We start from the raw sequence: 20,521 nt of genomic DNA, 5'->3' as shown, positions 1-20,521 counted from the left end.
TATGTAACTGTATATAGAATAGCATAGTCACCTATATTACTGTATATACAATAGCATAGTCACCTAATATAGGTGACTGTGCTACTATTCTATATACAGTAATAAGTGACTATGCTATTGTATATACAGTAATATAGGTGACTGCTATTGTATATACAGTAATATAGGTGACTATGCTATTGTATATACAGTAATATAGGTGACTATGCTCTTGTATATAGAGTAACACCTTGGTATTCGAAACACATTTCCCTCTGAAGTTTTGTTCGGTACTGGAACATTGCTTTCAGAAAATCGGGGGGAGAACTGTCAGGTTGTATTAAGGTGTTCAGACACCAAGGTTACAGGTTCTGGATACCCACTGCAAATACTACTGTATGTATTGGGGCTCATAATACAGTGTGGGGGCACTTTCAGGGCATTATACTGTCTGTGGCACACCAATTCTGATAACACTGGGATGGGGGGGGGGCGCCATTTGCCTTCTCTGCCTAGGGCACCAAAACCTCTTGTCCCGGCCCTGGCTCCCTCTACTGGCCTATCCACCTGTACTGTATTTATAAGCTCAGCCCACAGGCTTTGGAGTCTTCTTGTATGTTCTCCTGGGGCTATATATAGTCTCTACCTCCTCACCTCTTTGCTCATTTGTTGTTTCTCAGGCAGCAACCATGTCTGTACTCCCTGGTTTCCCACCACTTCCTAGTGATCTTCTTGCTATTTGGATCTCTCACCATTCCTAGTTCCAGCTCAGCTCCAGTCTGAATTATGTCCTAATGCTGCATCCCGCACTTCTACCACAGAAGAAGAGCACCTAGTTCCGGACTCCAGCACTCCTTCAGTTCTTCAGTTGGTAGTCACTGAGGTCCTTCTCTGAGGGTATTGACCTGGAAGTTTCCCACAGCGAAGTCCATCCTGTCTTGCAGTGGGCACTGGTGAAAACCGGGAGCTCATTAGACTCTTTGGGGAAGGAAAGCCTGCACTCCTCGGTGATACAGGAGATCTACCTCCTTGTGCTCGGGCAATCCTTTACAATTGAATAGCATAGCAAACTAAGTTACTCCATTACCAATGTTTTCAAATGTAAAATAATGCACTTGGGGCGAATGATTCTTCTATCTGTTAACAGATTGTGTAAGTGAAGACTTCAGAAAAGAAGGATTTAGGGTGCCTTCACACGTACCGGATCCGCAGTGGATTTCATGCTGCGAGTTTGCAGCGAAATGGCAATGCTTGTCATGTGACGGCAAATCGCATCCCAGTTGCATGACCAAAGTGTATTGCGCAACCTGTCTGCAGCTTACAGTCATAAGACTTTATTTCAGTTGCATCACATGAAGGCTACAGTGGTAAGTGACATACATTGAAGTCAATGCTGGCATTCACATGCGACCTGTGACCAAAAATCCATCAGAGATTTTAAGCAACTGTCAAGTTACACCAGCTGCACCATTACCACATCAATGATCATTAGATGCAATGTTGCACTGTGGCATTACGATCTTCATGCCACAAGGCCAAAGCTTTAGCCTTAAAGCGACTCTGTATCCACAATCTGACCCATCCAAACCACTTGTACCATCAGATAGCTGCTAGGTCATTCCATCCAAACTAAACCTTTCGGAACACCCGTAACACCTAGTTAAACCTAGTAAAACTGCAATTTAAACACTAAAGTTATAAATATACAATAAGAGTCTTAATGTATATTTATAACTTTTATGGTTAAATAGCATTTTTTTAAAATTAGCTGCTAAAAAAAATGTTTAACTAGGTGTTACGAAAGGTTCAGTTTGGATGGAATGGCCCTGCTTTTAATCCAAGATCTGTCCTGGGGTCCATTCGGCAGTTAATGCAGTTATTGTCCTAAAAAACAACTTTTAAACTTGCAGCCCTGTGTCAAACGGCCGTGGCTTGGATAATCTGTGCCCTAACTTTGCACCACCCATCCGTCCCTCCTCCCCACCCTCTTCATCATTAGGAATGCCCCTAGAACATTTTCTCCTGTCTGAACATTGCACAGGTGCCTTAACGATCCAGCCCATGTGCCGTGCTGACATAGCTGATGAATAGGAGACAATCTGCCTGGAGCATTCCTAATGATGAGGAGGGCGAGGAGGAGGGACAGAGAGGTTGTCCCAGTCTAATGCATACACAATCTAGGCCACGGCCATTGGGCACAGGGCTGCAAGATTAAAAGTTGTTTTTTAGGACAATAACTGCCTCACCTGCCGAACAGACCCCAGGACAGATCTTGAATTAAAAGCAGCTATCTGATGGTACAAGCGGTTTGGGGGGTCAGACTGTGGGTACAGAGTCGCTTTAAAGGGCACCATATGTGGAACAATGGATGCAGCATGCATCTTTCTCTAACTACATCAGCTGATTAGTAGAGAACCCATGTTGCCAGTTTACGTGAAGCTCTGTAATATTAAGTAAGCCCTTCAAGATCCATAAAATATTAATGAGAAAACTGGTAATATAAAAAATAGGTTCTAGAGGCAAAGGATAAAAAATGTATTTGGCTCGGAGGTTACAGATAATTTTTCTAGTATGGATTACATGATTTAGTGATCGTATTTTAGTATTTTTGTACGTAGAACATAGAATTCTATTTCTTAACATTTGTTATGCTTAAAAGGATTCTGGGGCTCAAATTTGATAAACTTCTGAATGGGGAAAGCCAAATATATTAATTGATAAAAAGAATTGAATATAGGAACAATAAAAATATATAGAACATGAAAAAGTAACCAAACTATTATAATTTTCCAAAACAGAATAGTTTAATTTTCCAAAGAATGAGAAATAGGCAGATTTTTGTCTTTATTTAACATAAAGATATAGAGTACCAAACTGGAGGTGCTGTGCACTGAGCAAGTGATTTATATGCCTGAAGGGTGAATTTCACAGCAACTTTATGGGTTTTCCTCTGTTCATGAATTAAACAATTTTGTATCTTGTGGGATGAATAAAGAACATACACATAACCCATTTCCAGAGTATTTTTTTCATGCACATGGCTTTATTCCTCAATATATAAACTCCCTGCCATCACATCAGAGAGCATTGCAGTCCAGGAACATAAATACATATAGTGTGATTTGCAATGTTGTTATTGTCTGTCGGGGAGTTCAGTATAGAAGCGTTGTCAATACCTTGCATTTTATGGAATGGCATTTTGAATAAAATAGAATTATTGAAATTTCAAGGGTTCTATCGGTGACCAAGATTAGAATCCTGTTGTTAAAAAAAAAGGATTGGCAGTTCTGTCAATGACAATAGTATGGATAAAAGGGATAGTGCTTGTTCTCTAACCTAATATAAAGGAAGCTGCAGTACATATGAGTAGTCCATTAATGAAGAGGGTGTTCCTGGATGAAATACTGGTGCAGTAAAGGTGATTCCTTCTTTTTCCCATACTGTGTGGTATTCTCTCCGTCAAGTAATAAGGCAAAGTAAAGGTGATATTCACCTTTCCCATAAATTTAGATTGTCTGACATGAATATCCAGGTATCCACCAACAGACAGCTGTTTAGGGGTGTTGCCCCTCATCAGTGTAGAGCAGGATTCTGGCTAGGTGGGAGCAATGCCTAGTAGAGCCATACAGGAAACAGATCACTGATGTCTGGAAGAACAACCAAAGATAACACTGCTGGCTGCCAGTTAAAGTGCTCCCTGGGAAACATGAATATTCTAAATAAGAGCCAGTGGAGCCTCATTTAAGAGTCTTGAAACATAGGACTAGCCAGATATCCCTCTGGGAAGGACACAGCCAAGGAGTGGCTCCTGTAGGGAAACCACCACAACCACCATATTAAGTGGCCCTATAAGTCAATGTAATAGGTCTTTCACAGAGTTTTGAGAGTCTTAAATGAGGATCCATGGGCTCTTTTTTTGCATATTCATGTTTCCCAGCGAGCAATGCACCTAGGATTGCACTGTATTGAGTGCTTTCGCCGGCAGCCGGCAGTGTTATCTTTGGTTGTTCTCCCTGAGATCAGTGATCTGTTTCCTGTATGGCTCTACTAGGCATTGCTCCCACCTAGCCAGAATCCTGCACTACACTGATGAGGGGCAACACTCTAAAACAGCATTCTGCGGATGGATACCTGGCCTTTTTCCCTTGTCATTACATTGACTTATAGGACTCTTACTATGGTGGTTTTGGTGGTTTCCCTACAGGAGCCACCCCTTTGCTGGGTCCTTCTCGGAGGGATATCTGTCTAGTCCTGTGTTTCAAGACTCTTAAATGAGGCTCCAGAGGCTCTTTTTTTGCATACTAAATTAATTATGTCATCATATTCCTTGGTTACACCGAGTCATGGAAAATAGCAAACTGCAGCATGAACAGTAACCTAGATGGCTATTGTTAGGCAAGGATTGGCCAAAGAACTGATTAAAAAAGTGATGATTAAATGCAGATCTCTAGTGAGAATGGAGAGTTCTAGTGAGATCATATCTGGATTACTGTGTCCAGTTCCGAAGACCTCAACTACATAAAGATATTGATAAAATAGAACGAGTCCAAATAAAGTGGAAGTCTTAGGGACAAAACCAGGAAACACTTAAGGATCTAAATCTGTATAGTCTAGAACAGTGCTTCTCAAACTGTGAGGCGGGCCTCACCAGTGAGGCGCCCCTTAGTTGTTGGTGAGGCCCAGCTGAAGAGACAGTTTTCACAAAGTAACTATGATCTGCACAGTCCATTTGCTTTTTGCAGAAATCTGCATTTTAGCAACATTAGTCATTTATTTTGTACTTTATTTATTAGTATATAGAGCTTGGAAGATGGGTTAAAGGTAGCCCTAGCATTATTTTCAGCTTTTAAATGGACTTTTGACACAGATAGTGGGGCCCAGGCACCCTTTTAGTCAGTCTGGTGAGGCCCAGGCATTGCCTTGGTCTGTTGGGTGAGGCTCCAGTAGAAAAAGTTTGAGAAGCGCTGGTCTAGAAGAAAGAAGGAAAAGGGGGGATATCATCTAAACCTTTAAATATGTTATTGGGCACAATTTAAGGTTAGAGGGGGAAAAAAATCAGATTCCACTTTTCATTCCTCACAGATTCTTTGAAAAATGAAAGGTGGAATCTGATTGGTTGCTAGGGGCAACTAAGACAATTATACTTTACACCATTTTGATAAATCTCCCCCTATGTTTCTATCTGCATTATCTAGTGTTAAACATATAATTTTTGTTCAATAGGTGATGAATGTCTATATATGATGTCCATCCGTGGCATCCATTAAGCAGACACTTTAGCAGTTTTTAGCAGCCAGAAGACATTAAAGAGGTTATCAGGTGGGAGAAAAGTTTTTATATATTGTTGCAAACATGTAGAAAACAATAAAGAAGTTATGCTTACCTCTCCATGCTTCCCTGGTGTCCCCTGCTGAACGATCCTTCCTCCACTTTGAGACAGACTCATCTCAGCAGTGACAGCCTGCTCAGTCAATCATTGGCCGCAGTGATGTTCCATCTCAGTCATTGATTGGCTGAGCAAGCTCACACTGCTCAGACGAGTTTGTCTCTGAAGTGGAGACAGGATTGTTCAGGGACATGGAGATCCATAGGAGGACACCGGGGGAGCATGGGGAGGTAAGCATAGCTTCTGTATTATTCTCCTTGCCTAATAACCCCTTTAACAAGTCATTTTGTGTAAATGTTTTCTTCAAATAATGTATTCCATTGTTGTCAATGGTAAATCATAGATTAGTGCACACATAAAGAGAAAACCTTGTTGTTTCAACTGCCATTAAATAATAATAATAATATTTTTTTTTATTTATGGCTGAATTTCCAGTTAAAAAAATGTCTCTAAAGTGGTAAAAATCTAAAGTGGTAAAAAAAAATATGTTAACTTATTTTTAACCAGATTTATTAACCAGTTTATATGAAATAAGTCTATTTTTTTATATAAAACCCGATTATTTTTCCCCCCCACAAGTACAAAAAATGGCCAAAAAACAATGTGTGAACATAGCCTTAAAGGCTACACACATACTGAGTACAAGAGTACCGCTGTTTCTGTGAGAAAGCAACTAACTGTATTTTCCTAATCCTGGATGACCCCTTAAATGCACCTAAAAAGTCTACTCATTGCTATATTTGGTGTATTTAATGTTGGTATATGTTATATAGGATGATGGGGCAGATATGCAGTGTCACCATCATCTCCTTATCAGCAATAAGCAAGACCAGTCAGCCATTGGATTAGTTAGTGATATAGACAGATGATGTAGTTGCCTCCCAATGAAGACAATGGATTCTGCTCCCAGTTTTGCTGGTAGGCATCTAGAAAGTACTTGAAGGAACTGGTATTGGCCCCAGGTGGTGGAGGCCCATGAGTCAGTTGCTTCTGTAATTTGGTCCTTGTAACCACTACATCATTATATATTAGTCTATTGTCCTTAGAATAAGGTGATAATGTCATTTGTCTCACATTTCTTTGCTTGAGGGATAAGTGATATTTAAAGTATAACATTTTGGCGTCTACATCATTTACAATATCTGTGTCTTTCCACCCTCATAGTTTTTCCTGACTGCATTGTCTTTCCATTTTTTATTGGCATTAACACTTGTAGCAGTCTTTTGTCTGAGCACATGCTTTATTATTATGATGGGAAGGGGTATTATCAGCAGCGAACGGAAAGGTGACAGCAGCATTGAGTAGCATTAGGTGACACCGTTCCTAGCTATTTACTCTCAGCGGGCGGCGTTGTTGTCATGACAACCCCACAAAACATGCTGTTATCCCCTCAGATCCATGGTGAGGGAAGGTAACTGCCTTTTGACTTCAGACATCTGATCATTCCTAAAGCCAAATATCTTTCTCTCATTTTCTCGCAACACAACAAGACAAACACGATAACAAACATTATCCGTAACATGACCAAACTCTACCTGGGAAAATAACTGTACATTTGTGAAGAGTGCAGAATGGATTCTAAGGCTCGGAATATTATTTCCTAATAAAAGTACAAACCATTGCAATTATCCAAATAACAACTCTCCAGTATGCACAGTCAGCATCTGCTGGAACCCCATATCTTATTAGGATGAAGAAAGTCAGTTTATTTCAGAGCAGAGACTGCCAAATATAATACAGCAATGAGCTGCGGATCTGATAACTGAAGGTGAAACGAGATAATGTTTAATCCTTTCATTAAAATTGATTAAATCATTGTGCAAAGAGCTCACTGTTGGTTACATGGTTAGCCGACTGTATGGAGCCGTAATATGGAATTTATCATCACTGGTGCGATTGGAATCTGTAACAGGGACCGTAACATATCACACATCTTTAAAGGGTTATTTTCATCTCAACTAACATAACTAAACTTGTAGGACATGTCAAATTAAATATTTAGCAAAAATCGATATGTTCAATAGCAGATATATGTAACAGAAAAAAGCGAACATAACATAAATGATTTTGCACACAGTACCACCAAATGATAGGAAAAATGTACAAATAATCTTTATTGCAAATCCCACCAACACAAAGTTAAAAACATCTAAAATAGGACCGCAAATGGTCCAAACACACTAGAAAAACAACTACAATACTCAGGGCCAAACCATGACACCTGGAAGAATGCAAATGAGGAGACTCATATGGCACCAGGAAGAATGCAAATGAAGAGACTCACATGGAAATTCTCAAGGTAATGTGGTTGGCTTGTTGGCACCAGGATGAGTTGACTCACTGTTTTACATGTTGCATATAACTTGTGTGATTTGCTGTCTTATCCATATATTAGTTTGGCAACTGTATTACTATTTTTGTATTGTTGTCTTACAAACACATTCTCTATCTTGAGATTAGATTGTGACAGGACATGTTTGTTCTATGTGTTTATTTGGTCCTGTTCACATTAGCTTGAGGATTTTCATGCGAGCATTTGTTCCTGGTGTCATGTTTTGGCCCTGAGTATTGTAGTTTTTTTTCCCAGTGTGTATGGACCATCTGCGGTCCTATTTTAGATGTTTTTAACTTTCTGTTGGTGGTATTTGTAATAAACATTATTTGTATTTTTTTTTCTATCATTTGGTGGTACTGTGTGCATAATCATTTATGTTATGTTTGCTTTTTTCTGCTAAATATTTTAATGTATATAATGAACCAATCGTCTTCAGAAAATAAAAAAGTTTAATTAACACAAAAAAAAACATTAGTTGTACCAAAAAAAAATTAAAAAAATGCTTGCAATCATGGTGAATCACATAACAAATTATCATGTTTTTTTTTTATTTATGGGTAGCATGTTGCATGATCTGCCATAGTATTAAAACAACTGACTGGTGAAGTAAATAACACTGATGTATTAGAAGAAGGGAATTTGTTTAGAAGCATGAGGGCTACTTTGACAAATTCCAATGGCTAGACAACTTGGTCAGCATCTCCAAAATGGGGTGTTTTTGGTAAGTATTGTTGGTATCCAAAATTGTTCCAAGAAAGGACAACCCAGAGGGGTCATCATGGGGACCCAAGGTGCATTGTTGTGTGGGGTAAGTGAAGCTTAGTCTGTCTAGTTTGATTAAGAAAAAAAAAGCTTGAAAGGAATTGCTGAAAAATTTGGAAGCTATGATAGGAAGGCATCAGAATGTAAAGTACTTATTTGGTTTGCTGTGAACCGCATGAAGCTTTGGAAATACAAACCTGTCAACATGCCCATGGCGATCACTAACTACTGCTGTAAGTACAGACCTTGTACACCTTTTCATGACAATTGTATTCTTTAATAGATATGGCCTCCTTAAGTATGGTACTGCGACCTATGACATTGCAAAAATTGTGCAGAAGGATTGAGGAACACCGAGGACAGGAGTTCTAATTGTTCATTTCTGATCCACAGAAGCCCTACATCACATCACAGTATTTAAAGGATCTGCCAGATACTACAGAACACCTTCAGAGGGTTTGTGTTTTTTATTACCAACTTACAACCTATTTTTATTTTATGAACCAAAATATTTTTTATATAGAAAAAAAAAAAATGGAATCCTGATAAAATTGTCAGGCTTCATTGAGTATCCAAATGTTTATAAGAGAAGGAACTCTTCAGGTTTGGGACAAATTGTATCTTCAAATTTAGAAGAGTGCCAAAACAATATAAGCTTTACAAGCCGAGACATAAAATAATATAATATTTATACAAGAAAAATTGAGCATGTAAAATGTCTCATATAATAAAGGGAAATGCATGTTATATTATATATTATCTTTTAATATTCTGGAGTAAAAAAGATAAATCTAGTCTGATCATTTCTTTACAAATCTATGAAATAAATATAATTTTGTAAATTTTCCAGTGATGGCATGTTTATGGTAACCTATTTATATTGTGAAATTCCCTTGTTTGTTAAATAATTCTTCTTCGTGCTGTTTTTTTCCTTAGTTTGATACTAGTAGCTGATATTCCTCACAGCTTTTTTCTTTCTATTTCCCCTTTCCTTTCTTGTCCATATCTAACAAAGAAATAGTTACATTAACAGGACCCAGTGGGCTTTTTCACTTCAGGCTCCTGGCAAAGAAATTCGAACAGAGCGCCAATCACTCAACTTTCTCTCCTGCTAGACAATCTATCACAAAGAATGTATGAGAAGAGTGTGGTTTTAGCTTCCCTTCTTGGATTTTTGCCGCTTAAAGGAACTTCTATCATCATTTTCCAGGGTGGCAGCCTTCTTATGAAAACCACAATGGAGACTTTTTCTGTAGCACTATGTTATTCCATCATGACACTTTTGTTCAGAAAGTAGATTCTTTTGTCTTTTTCTGAACAGAGTATACCAGTTGTGTATTTTAGACATTTTCTGCTACTTTCAAATGACCCTATACATTAATGATTAGTTGGGAAGTTAAAATATTGCATTTTGATTGGTAAATTATACAAAATAAAATAGCTAAGAGCTAAAACAAAGGAAACAGGATCTTTTTATTTACACAGTTAGGGCCAGTTCACACGGAGTAAAAAGAGGCAGGAATCCCGCCAGCCTCAGTGTCATACAAGCTGTCTATGGGAGGGCTTGCGCGCCTCTGCTCTCTGCACCTCTCTGCTCAAAGAATTGACATTCTCTTGCCTCTTTTACTCTGTATGAACTGGCCCTACAAGGGGTGTTATGTGATTTGAATAGAATGACAATTTCTTTCAAAAACAATACCACTAGAGTTGAGCAAACTTTGAGCCCGCTCGGGTTCGTCTAAAGCCAAGCCTTGGGAATTTGATTAACAATGGAAGCTGAAGTCTGATGCAGCCCTAGGGTACAGTGTATGGTTTGGAGTTTGTCAACTCTAAATACCACTCGTAGGTTTCTCTATGAGAGTATGTTCACACAATGTTTTTTTTTTTTAGGTAAAAAGACAACAGTATTTTGATAAAATATAGCCATTTTTTTCACCTCAGAAATGTTGTGTGAACATACCTTTAGGCCTTAGTCATATGTTCCTGTAAATTTATCCATAATTGTGGATCCACAATTATGAACAAATTTAGGGCACATTGATTTCCATTGGGGTATTCTCACTGTCCACAATGGATCCACAATCTGTTCCGCAAAAGAATAGGACATGTCCTAGCATGGGTCATAATTAAGGCACAGATTTACCCTTAGAAGTCTGTGGGACTGTCCGGGATTTTTGCAATTCTGTAATTTTTGCGGAATAAACATCCATAACAACCGCAAATAATACGGATTACCTTAATTCAACTATCACCTTCCCATTTCTTGTGGATCTGCAAAAAATATTGATTGCTAATGCACTATGGACACATTTTTGGGGGGATTGCGGTTTTGGACATAATAAATGGTCCTGAAAAACTACTGAACATGTGAATGTTTTATTTTTCTGTACAACCTAATCTAATAAACATGAAACTTATCTTTCATAGTCTAATTTAAAAATGGTTCCATAAGTATTATTACCCACAATAACATTTTGTGAGTTATTTCCTCGATTGCTTAAAAATATCAGAGAACAAATATCTGGGGATCATGGGTCACTCACTTTTAAAGTTTACTAACATGCCTCTACAAACAATATGAGGCTCAAAATGTAACTTTTGGAGTTGTTTTTTTTATACTTTTCAGCATTTTGGGGGAGATTTATCATGCTGCGCCTCAGGTGTAGGCCACAGAAAAGGGGGACAAATGTCTTTAATGTCTTTCCAAGTGTTTTAAAGGGGTTGTCCGGTGATAAAAAATTATTTACAGAATAACACACATTACAAAGTTATACAACTTTGTAATGTTTGATATGTCTGTGAATGGCCCCCTTCCCCATGTTTCCCCCCACCCACGCTAGACCCGGAAGTGTGGTGCATTATACTCACCGCATCTCGTGTCGTCCACGGTCTCCGATCCTTAGCAGTGACGTCTTCTTCGGGAGGCCGGCGGATCTTCCCGAGTGCCGGCCGCCCTCTGCAGCGTCATCCGAAGCTCAGCCGCGATTGGCTGAGCATAACTGTGCTCAGCCAATCGCGGCTGAGCGGCTGATGACGTGGCCGCGTCATCAGCCGCTCAGCCACGATTGGCTGAGCACAGTTATGCTCAGCCAATCGCGGCTGAGCTTCGGATGACGCTGCAGAGGGCGGCCGGCACTCGGGAAGATCCGCCGGCCTCCCGAAGAAGACGTCACTGCTGAGGATCGGAGACCGTGGTCGGCACGTGACAGGTAATGTATAGCGCACCACACTTCCGGGTACACGGGTGGGGGTGGTGGGACACGGGGAAGGGGGCCATTCACAGACATAACATACATTACAAAGTTGTATAACTTTGTAATGTGTGTTATTCTGTGAATAATTTTTTATCGCCGGACAACCCCTTTAATGGATTTGTACAAAAAGTATGTAAATTTTTATTTTCAGACATAAAAAAGTCTCAAACAAGTACAATGCAACTGTCAAGTGTTTTCCCATTGACAAACTATGTGTGAATCAAGATGGCCAATGTACAGTAGTTGCTAGTGGAAGTAATCTAGCTTTCTGTCACTACTTCTTTCTTTATGAAGGGACTATCTAGTGCACTTAAAAAATACCTCTCACTCAGGTTTACAGTCCTCGTCTGACACGAGCCATTGTACAAAACTCCTGGAAATGCCATAGATTGCATTCTAATACACTCATAATGTGTATTAGTATCAAACTGCTGTTACAAAGTGAGATGTATCCTTTGAGGATGATTTACATGGGCTGATGATGATGCCACAGATTTTCAGGATTTGGTATATCATAGCATTCAATTTGAAATTTCACTGTCAGACAGGAAAAGTAAGATTTTATCTGGGCTTGTATTGTAAAATCAACTATTCCTTATCTGACCCAGTCTGTTATTTTTAAAGTGATATTGTCAACCCGATTGATTTCTATATGTGTTGTTTTCAGCACCATCCAAAAGCTTAGGTGCTGCATGTGTAAATCATGTCTTGGTCTTAGAAAAAAATTGCTTTTGGTTAAGCCTAGGCCCAGTTGACCAAGAAACTAATTATTTGAAAATAATTATGGAACCCAATCACCTTGAGGTTCTCTCTGTCTTATAAATTCTATCCCCACAGTTCTCAATTATGTTAGAGATGTTGTGGTTGCAAGCTCAGAAGTTCACATTGGACGGGAAAACTATAGAAATATGGTTTCCCCTTGATGTCCAATTCCCACAACAAAATGTTGTAGGAGATTGTAACAGACAGTGAGGGTGGACCCACTGTGCTACTCAACCAGTTTGGCTTTGGGCCACACCACGGAGCAGAGTCTAAGCGCCCTATAGGTCTTCACCTTTTATCCCACTGCAATATGTGAAAGCTGGACTTCTGCTGCTTGAGGACACCATGTCACTCCACAGGTGTGGTGCCGGAGTGAGCCAAGGCTATTTTCCAAAAAACAGACAGTCGGTGCATAGCACCAGGGAACAGGCCGAGACATCAGCGGAAGAGCCAATATTAAATATATTATGGTGGCTCTGCATTGGCAAACGGCAGAAGCAGGTGGAGACAAGCTGCTCCTTTAAATCCAGAGCAGGTGGCTGCATGCACACCCTAGTGGCCAGAGGTATAATTTCAGCAGAAGGAGGAAGTAGATCCCGGAAAACACAAGCAGCCTGAGGAGCAGACAGGACGATGGGGGCGAACAGGTGTGAGATCTGCTGGTGAGTATGGTCCAGCAGCATTACAAAAATCTGGGAACATCTTTAATATTGCAATCTTCATATGAAAAATTTACTCATGTATGTCAAAAGAGAAATTCTGACAATTTCCCCTACTATCAAGCTTTTGACTGTTCAATTGAATTGATGCTTGAAGCAGCTGCCCAATTTGAATGTATATACGTATTGCAGAGAGCAGTAAAGCTCTTAAAGTATACATCAAATAAAATTTAGCTTTAGGTTTTATTTGTCTATCCTCAACACCAGAAAGATGCAAAGGAAGATGGCTCCCTGAGACCTTGCATTGATTACAGAGAATTAGACAAAGACACAATTAAAAACCATTACCCTCTGCTATCGATTCCTGAGTTTCTGTATAGGGTTTGTCAGGAACAGATTTTAACTAAATGGTGCTTTTAATTGGTTCACATTAGGATAGGTGATGCATAGAAAATAGAGTGTACATAAAGTTATGGACATTATGAATCTTTAGTCATGTCTTTTGGACTTTATTCCATGGTTATACACCTTAAAGGGTTAGTATAGAGCAAAAAAATATTCTTTCAAATCATCTGGTGCCATAAAGTGTCAGAGATTTGTAATTTACTTCTATTTAAAAATCTCAAGTACTTATCAGCTGCTGTGTGTACTACAGGAAGTGATATTCTTTTCAGTCTGGAGAGCAGGCCCCAGATGATTTAAAATGTTTATTTTGCTGAACAACCTCTTTAATTTACAGTACACTTATTGTTCATTTGGGCAACAGCTACATTATCCAATCCCCCCATACGCATGGACAAATTTTTGATGTGAACAACTGATCATGTGTTCTGAATAGGAAGAAGAGAGGTAAGCTGCTGACAGACAGCTCTGGCGGTGGCTTCAACAAAATATGAGAAAGGTCAATGCTCTGGTATTGTAAATTGCTTCATCATGTGCCCAGTCTATACTAGAGTATTCATATTCCTTTGCAGAAATTACTTTTAGTACACACCCTTCCTTTGAGTTGTTCTTCTGAGGACCTTTTACCAGTTCTCCAGTGTGCTTTTCTCATTTCCTTTAGTTTGCAGCAGTGTTTGACCATTGTAGTGGTATGGTAATGCTCAAATTAAATTCTCTACTGGTGTAAAATCTGGAAAATTAGATGGTCGTTGCAAAATTAAAGGTTTGTTTTCTAAATAATATCCATATAGATTCTGGTTCCATTTTCAGTTTTCTGGTGGAGGCAGACAGTATTGACCTACTCACAGATTGCTAAAAACAAAGTAGACACCATCTTATTGTTTAGTTGGTATGAAGTGTTTTTTTCCCCTTCTTTGTCTGAATGAAACAGCGGTGTGCATGACAACAAATTTCTCTGAAATCTAATAACATTTCAAATTATTTAAGTGACTATTTTTCTGACTTGCTGTCAGGAAAAAAGATTCCAAGACCTTGCTTCTGGATGTGGACATTTGCAGATTTAAATAAAACTGTTCAGTTCTCAGTAATTTTTGGGTTGGTCTTTACTAGAGATGAGTGAGCATACTCATCCAAGCTTGGTACTCGTTCGAGTATTAGGGTACTCAATGGTACTCGTTACTTGGATGAGCATCTTGCGATACTCGACACTATGGCATCTTCCTCTTCCTGCATGTTTGACGGCTTTTTCTCAGCCAATCATCATGCAGAAGAGGCTTTGGGAGCTTGTAGCATCCTACATGTCCCTACCCTACATGACCCTACATGTCGATAGCAGCGATTGGCTGTCCAGGTCAGATGACCTGGTCATATAAGTATCAGGTACCGCGATGCTCGATTCAGACGCAGGCTGGATGAGCTTAGGGAGAGAGCTACTGGCTGTCAGGAAGAGTGTTAGGGTGGGAATAATAGTGTCTGTTAGGCAGGGATCATCCACAAAGAACCCAACAGTCCTTCAAAGGGCTACAACTACATTTTTTTTTTGCTACTCTTGGCTGCTGGCTGGGACTTGTATTGCAGCTACCACCATCTTGGCTGTACACTGTGCAGAGTGACTGGTGCCAGAAAGGGGACAGCACGTGGTCCACAAAGACCCCAAAGAAATTGCCCAAATTCCTCTCAGTATTCATTTTTGCTGCTGCTGTACCTTAGCTTGCTATCCTGGCTGTGCAGTGTGCAGTTTAACGGGTGATCTAAAATCACCTGGTACCTGGTACACAGAGACTTCATAGACTACACCAAAAGTCCTCCCAGTTGCACCTAGTTGTGTGCTGTCCTAACATGTGCTAGAACATGTGCCTTGCCCATCTTGGTCTGGGTCAGCAAAATTGTAGTGAGGGCCACCACCGGCTGTTGCCCATAATTTGGCGTAATGTTGTGATTAGCCAGCCCCAGAGGCATCCATGCATGCTGCCCCTGCTGTTTCCTGTCCATTTCCATGTTGTTTCCATCATTTTCTGAGGTTTCCAGGTTTTCAGGCAACCTTCCCTGTGCAGAGCTTTGGTCCCCTGCAAAAATGCTAGAGTGTCCCATTGACTTCAATGGGGCTTGTTACTCGAAACGAGCACCCGAGCATCAGAAAATATCCATCTCGAGTATCGAGCACCCGAGCATTTTAGTAATCACTCATCTCTAGTCTTTACCTCTCTTACTAACAATATGCGCATTTTTGGCAAAAGTGCCCCCACGGTGGAGTACCCCTTTAAGCATATAAAGGAAGACCTGCAGACATCTCCATGTAGCTGCACACCTCATTTTTCTGCCACTGGTCTTTTTTCCTTAGTCCTTTTTAATAGCTTCAATCAAAGCTCATTAGGAGGACTGGGGGCATTCCTCAACCCCCCTACCACCACAGACCACCATTTGGCACACCCGCCATCTCCATTAGTCACGCTTTCTATGCATATTCAATTATGCATAAGCAGGCTGGACTTTATTAGGGATGAGCGAACGTCTGACTTTTAGTCTGGCGGCATCTTTGCTCAATTACTATGCCTGCGATGTCTGTGATCCCGGGTGCATAGTTGCGATCCCAGGAATCTGCGGGCAGGATCTTCCAGATAATTCAAGATAAATTCCCTGGATTTCCAGGGAATGTATCTTGAATTCCCTGGAAGATCCCGGCCGCAGATTCCTGGGAGCGCAACTATGCACCCTGGATCACAGGCATCGCACTGGGGTGAGCGGCTTTTGGACCGAAAGTCCGAAAGTTCCGCTCATCTTTAGTCTTTATGTAGGCTTGACTGAAGGGACGAAAAAATGAGGTACCTGGCTGCAGGGAGCTGTCAGAAGGTTCATTTGCACAATCCTGCTCATAGTTTCCCTTAAATATTTTTTGTTTACATTTTTTAAAAGTAGTAAAATAAAACAAAGATCATATAAATGAAGTATCGCTGTAGTCATACCGACTCACAGAATACAGATAATGTGGCAGTTATGTCATGCAAAATGAAATGTCAATACAAAGTACAATTGGTCCCACAAAAAAAGTCCTCATATAGCTCTGTTTATGAAAAACTTGGTTTATGAAAAAAAAAGAAAAAAAGTGTTATGGCTTTTAGAACCCAAGGGGCGAAAAACAAAAGTTCAAAAAATTCACTTGTCTGGCAATAGAACACTGTGGACACATTTAGAGGATACATTGGAGCTTTCACGGCATACGCTAAATGTAATTTAAAAAAAAAAAAAAAAAGAGGTAATGTAAACAGTCATTTAAGTCTGGCCACTAAAAGGAACCTTCGATTTACAGCAGAAAAATATGCATGATAATATTATATGCTTATCTGGAAAAATGTCCCTCCAATGCATCTATGTGCACTCTGAATTATTATCAGCCATGTAATCCAATCACAGTTGATCACAATGATGGGCTGGCCCAATCTCAAAATGTGTAATCCTAATTCTAAATATTGGGAATTTTATTCATTTACATTAATTTATGAATTTTGGGAACATATATTTTTTTTTTTTTATTGCCAGAATACCCCCTTTTAATGTTTTTAATGGTCACCAATTTACAGCTAACCATGGTGTAATAAAACATCTTATTGAAATGATTATCAAGTAGAATAAATTGAGTCCATTACAAGAGTTATAAAGGTTGGGAATCTCTATCCGACTCTGTTCCAGTAATGAGGTAAGATAAATAGCTCATGTAGGTGAACAAAATATGATTCTCCATAGAACAGAATGGAAAGGAATATCATGACCAGCCCGGGCAGAAAATGGCACTTATTCATACTATACAATCCATTAAATTAGGTCAATGTGCTTTAAAACTGAAGTGTAGCTCAGAATTATTTCTATACCACTGACAATGACATCAGTATAAGGCAGAAAAAGAACTTTATTTGTCTTACTTAAAATGATATATGGAGCACTTGTCTGTTTATTCCACAGCAAACAGCTCTGCAAAAACACCATCAATACCCCAGAGAGCTGCCAGTGATAGCAATAAGTTTCTTAAGTAGATCTCTCAAGTGAGTTAATGCCTACCAGGTATCCATTATTCTAAATTCAAAGAGCTTTCTTTAAATAATGTTACACAGAGTACGGCTCATTCTAACATAAATTGTGTCACAATAATGGCATTTTTTGAAATAGGTAAGCATGTATTTCTAATACAAAGGGAAACTTTCCGAAAAAGAAAAGCGATCAGTAAATTGGCTTCATAATCAAATGGGACCCCAGTTAGGATGAACTTTGATGGATTCAGCAGAGATCAGGCAAATCCCAGTTAACAGTATCCTGGATAATAATGCTAGACTGGAATCAGCATCCCTAAAGTAGCAATTACCTTGGTTTCTTAGATAAGTTCAGCTTATGTGTTGTCAACCTATGTATTACAGTGTGCTGTCCTCTAAAACCAGTTATTTTATCATATGGAGACTTTTATGTCTTGTGGTCTCTGGTTTCTGTAGAAGAAAATATCCCTTCCTTTGCTATTGGTATGAAATAAATAACACAAGCCGGATCGTTTGAGTCCTTGGGACACCGTGCGCCTGATTAAAGTCACAAAGAGGATACACTGATTTATGAATGGATTCTTATAAGGTGGATAACAATAGCCTTTTCTCAGTGTTATTATTTTCTAGGCTATGATATTTCACCACTACTTAGATAGATTTTCTGTGTTTTAGCATTCAATTTTTTCGTAGGTTTTCTTAGTATTTAACTCTCCTCAATATCTCTAAGAAAGTTGTAATATTGGGTTCAATTGTATCCATTAAAGTGCCCTTTAGGGTTAATGTAATTTCAGTTACAGGGTGCCATTTGGCTTTTATTAAAGGATATTACAAATCCCCTTATTTTATGTTAAAGTAGCGATCTGCAATGTAGTCTAGTGCTTCTCAATTCCAGTCCTCTTGGCCATCAGGAGGTGATGTTATCAGGATATCCCATACAAAGATCACCTGTGGTAACACCTGATGCACTGAGTATAATTATATCACCTGTAAAATACTAAGGAGATCCTCCAAACATGACCTGTTGGTGGCCATGGGGACTAAAGCTGAGAAGCACGGATGTAGTCCATGCATCTCGATATGCACTCATAATTCTTAAAATTTCCTAAAAGTCTATTTAGGTTTGGGGTACTTCATTACTTTCTTTAGCCAAATACAGGTATATAATCTAAGTCCTCAAGCACACAACAGGCACATGCAGAGACACATAGGAAGTCCTGTAGATCAATTGGCCCTGTGTACCATCATATACTAGTGCCTCACTATGCATCCCTGTAGAATATAAGTATTGGTTGTCAGACATGTACCTGTATTACTGACATGAACATTCTAGCTTATGGGTGGTGCCTACTCTAGGCCGCTTTCACACGTTCTGTTTTCCACATGGAGCATGGACGTTGAACGCCCACCACCCGGGCAGCATCTGTGATAAGATTCTGGGATCGGGGGAACTGTATGCATATGCACTGCGCTGAAATGAAGCAGCCGCGCGGCGCTGTCATTACAGCACGATGCATATTCATACAGTTCCCCCGCTCCTAGCACCTTATCACGGATGCTGCCTGGGCGGAGGAAGTTGGGGGCATTCCGTTTTTATATTCAGAGTGGAACAAGGAACATGTAAATGTGGCCTTAGGAGCAGCATACCCTTGAGAGAGGTTGTCTGAGTATGTACTTTGATGTTTTTGCAGCCTCTTCACACAGGGGAGAACCCCCCTGGTCAGGTCTGTATGCTATGTAATGCAGGTGGAGCTAAGTGCACAGGTCTGCATTTCACAGAAGTGCCAAATGGCAGGACAGGGGGCACAAGCTCGCTGCTTCCTGCCATCACTTAGCTATTCAATTATGTCAGCAACAGAGGTGTAACTAGAATTGTATGGGTGCCATAGCAAGCTTTTGGTTGTCCCCCCTTCCCGATTGACCACTAAGCTTTAATTGTAGTCATAACTGCAAACGCTGGTCAGGGGTGCTTTCAGTTAAAGGGATGTTTGCAGATCCCGCGAGGCCTGCTCGGCCACCTGGTGCTGCAAAGGATGACAGCTCAGGAGCAAGCCACAGGGCCCCCTGATGCAGGGGGCTGCTACAGTGGTAGTTACGCCCCTGGTGCTGATCCAGTTGAATAGAGAGAGTTGCTCATGGCAGTTCTTCAGTAGCTGCTGTTATTTTCGCAGCCAATTCAGGAGAACTGCATAATGACAGCAAGTGCCAGGGGACCTGGTCGTAACAGCAACCACTATTGCCAGTAGAGATGAGCGAACCGGGTTCGGGTTCGAGTCAATCCGAACCCGAACGTTCGGTATTTGATAAGCTGGGGCTGCTGAGCTTGGATAAAGCTCTAAGGTTGTCTGGAAAACATGGATACAGCCAATGACTATATCCATGTATTTCACATAGCCTTAGGGCTTTATCCAAGTTCAGCAGCCACCGCTAATCAAATGACGAAAGTTCGGGTTCGGATCGACTCGAGCATGCTCCAGGTTCGCTCATCTCTAATTGCCAGGCCACTTTATACCCATCTGCAGGCAGCTGTTAGGGGGTATTACCCCACATCAGTACAGAACAGGGTGGTGGCACGCTATTGAGAGTCCGATTGTTGTGGGACTAAAGGGACACTAATTTTGCTTGAGGAGAGCATCATAAAGATATGTTAAAAGATAAAGGGCATTCCTGCTCCACTGAGAATTTTGGGAGGAAAGATATGCAAAATAGCTCTCACTACCTTGAGATCTATTTTGCATATCCTTTCTTCCCAGAATTCCCAGTGGAACAAGAATGGCCTTTAAGTCTCCACATGTCCTTATGATGCTCTCATCAAGGAGAATTAGTGTTCCTTTAGTAACAGGATGTTAGAAAACTTTGCTCATTTATTGGAAAGGAAAAACGAAAATATTGCATTGACATATCCATTCAGACTCTTTACTCAGTACCTAGTTGAAGCACCGTTGTCAGTGATTTTAGCC

Source organism: Dendropsophus ebraccatus, chromosome 2 (assembly GCF_027789765.1).
Source record: "Dendropsophus ebraccatus isolate aDenEbr1 chromosome 2, aDenEbr1.pat, whole genome shotgun sequence".
Taxonomy (NCBI): Eukaryota; Metazoa; Chordata; class Amphibia; order Anura; family Hylidae; genus Dendropsophus; species Dendropsophus ebraccatus.
The sequence above is the reverse complement of the archived record's forward strand: the minus strand, read 5'-3'. Positions refer to the sequence as shown.